Below are 2,896 nucleotides of genomic sequence, written 5' to 3' on the forward strand. Positions count from 1 at the left end.
ATCGGATTATGCCGGGAAGATTCATCGGGTTATGCCGGGAAGATTCATCGGGTTATGCCGGGAGGATTCATCGGGTTATGCCGGGAGGATTCATCGGGTTATGCCGGAAAGATTCATCGGGTTATGCCGGGAAGGTTTATCGGGTTATGCCGAAAAGATTCATCGGGTTATGCCGGGAAGATTCATCGGGTTATGCCGGGAGATTCATCGGGTTATGCCCGGGGGATTTATCGGGTTATGCCGAGGGGATTCATCGGATTATGCCGGGAAGATTCATCGGGTTATGCCGGGAAGATTCATCGGGTTATGCCGGGAAGATTCATCGGGTTATGCCGGGAGGATTCATCGGGTTATGCCGGGAGGATTCATCGGGTTATGCCGAGGGGATTCATCGGGTTATGCCGGGAAGATTCATCGGGTTATGCCGGGAAGATTCATCGGGTTATGCCGGGAAGATTTGGGTAGATAAAGCCCCTTGGGTTATGCCAGGGAGATCCATGGTTTTCAATCAAAATGCATGAAAATATTATGGGAAAATTACCTTTGGCCGTTTTCTGCTGCAAGGTTGTTTCAATGCTTGCGCGCTTTATCTCTTTTGGGCTACACCTGCTTCTTGCACAGCTGCTTTGTGTCGCATCTGTCTCAATTTTCCTAAACAAAGAAAGATTATTAGTTTGAAAACGGCGGTTGGTTTGGGGGCCTTGACTGTTCCAATTGCTTTGTCTTGGCCCAATTCTTGTTGAGAAACTCTGCTATTGATTGGATTTCACATGTGAAAACTCTTGGACTACTCAGACTTACGTTTCCAGATTTTATGATGATTTGCCTTATAAGGCTTTGGCTTTTCTGTCCCTTTCTGCTTGGGGATTTTGGTGGGGATTTTATCAGGGAGACTCTGTGGGGATTTTTTTTTTTTTTTTTGTAGCAAACTTGTTGGGGATGTGCTGGGGTGGACTTCTTTGGGGAATTGTACAAGGGATAGCTTATGGGGATTTGTCGGTTTTGGAAGCAAATTAACTATCATGGCCAGTCGGGATGGGACTGACGCGCCACCGAGGTTGTACATTTTATTCGACTCTCGCCAAACGGGGCCCTGTAAAACCGGTCCTGCCACCTTTCTTTGCGATTACTACGGAATTAAGAGTTAGTTGAAAAAGAACTCAAAGAAATCCATGTAAAGGAGAACATATGAGTTTAAAGAGAAACGCCCCTTTCGGGGAGAAAAGAGGGACTTATCTGGAGTGTATGCCAGTTTCAAACTGACATGACATGCCTTTTGGACTGGATGCCCGACCTCCGAGAACTTGCATTTCCTCATGAATCAAAACAGATCTATATTTTTTCAAAAACCCGGGAACCTTGCCAGGACTTTCTGAGGTGGAATCATCTTTTTGGCCGACAACGCCCTTTGCGGGTTTTCGCTAGTCGACCTCTCTCATTTCTCTTCTTACTGTCGCCTGCTAGTACTCCTTGCGAGTTTTTACTAAACAAGCTCTCTCATTTCAATTTCTCTTCTCTCGTCGCCTCACGGTGCCCAAAGGTTTTCACCGACAAGACTCTCTCATCTTTATTCTCCTCATTTTGTTGTATCGGACCCAAATAATTCCATCTTTCTATTTTGAAATGCTTTGCTGATTGATCAGAAGGACTTAAAAAAAGGTTTGGGGTGAAAAGAATTTGGATTGAACTACAACTTTGGAACTTTTGGGTGGGATCATTGCTGAATCGTTATAACTTCTGCCCCAGTTTTATTTTCGGGGGGAATTCCTGGATTTTATTGTTGGTGTGACTGAACCCCCAAGGAGAGGTTGCCTACGTATCCTTTCGGAATCAAGTCAAACGTAGTTCAGACACACTTTTGTTTTTTTGGATTTTTGTTTTTGTTTTTTTTTGTTTTTTTTGTTTTTGTTTCTGTTTTTGTTTTGTTTCTGTTTTTGTTTTGTTTTTTTGTTTTGTTTTTGTTTTGTTTTGTTTTTGTTTTGTTTTTTTTTCACTTTATTTTCAACAATATTTTCAGGTTCCAAAGAGGGTAATCAAAGAAGAGTAACCAGCTCAAATGGGTTTTGCAAAGGGTTGATAGTGTTTGGGTAGCGAGAATGAAAGCCTTCGTCATCTCAAACTGTGCAAAGATACCGCCAGAGTGATTTAGACATATCACCGCACCTGCTTTCCAAGCAAGGCTGACGTCGTTTCTTTCGACGTCGCCCAGATACAAATGCTCCATTTGGTAACGTTCTTCAATGACGTATGGACCATTCTTTCTGGGTATAATTGCCCGTGACAAACCGCAGTTATTAAGGTTATCATTCTGTACGGGTCTAAACCCATTTACTGCTCTCAAATTCTGCTTTAGTGACGGACATTTTCCAAACCATGAACCAATTTTCTTTAGTTGTTCCTACTTTCAAATTCTTTATATCTCAAATTTTGACTCATTATTTGAAGTCTGATCGGAGTTCTCGTGATCCGGGCATGAAGTCCGCAAACATGTCATGTTATTTAAAGCTGCATTTATCAGAATTGAAGAGAACACAAAAGAAAACATAGAAGAAGAAAGTGAGTAATCAAGCATGATTTCATTTCTTGGCATTTTGGGGAAGATAAGGAAAAAGGTCGACATTCAGGAAATTAAAAACATGAAACTGAAGAAAAACATCTGAGTCACCCTCGGGGGTTACTCGTGATGCAGAGAAAGTGGCAAGACAGGTTCATTAGGACTTCCGTTTGATCAAGAATGGTGTAGCCTTCTAGTTTTGAAGCTTGGTGCTTGGCCCCATGTACGATACTTCAACGGTGCTAGTGCCCTCTCCTGGCTGGACCATGTGCATTTCGCATAGCTTTTCCCTTGTTGCCTCACATATTTCCTCACTTTCGTCGAGCGGGGACACCTTATCAT

Source organism: Nicotiana sylvestris, chromosome 6 (assembly GCF_000393655.2).
Source record: "Nicotiana sylvestris chromosome 6, ASM39365v2, whole genome shotgun sequence".
In the NCBI taxonomy this organism is placed as follows: Eukaryota; Viridiplantae; Streptophyta; class Magnoliopsida; order Solanales; family Solanaceae; genus Nicotiana; species Nicotiana sylvestris.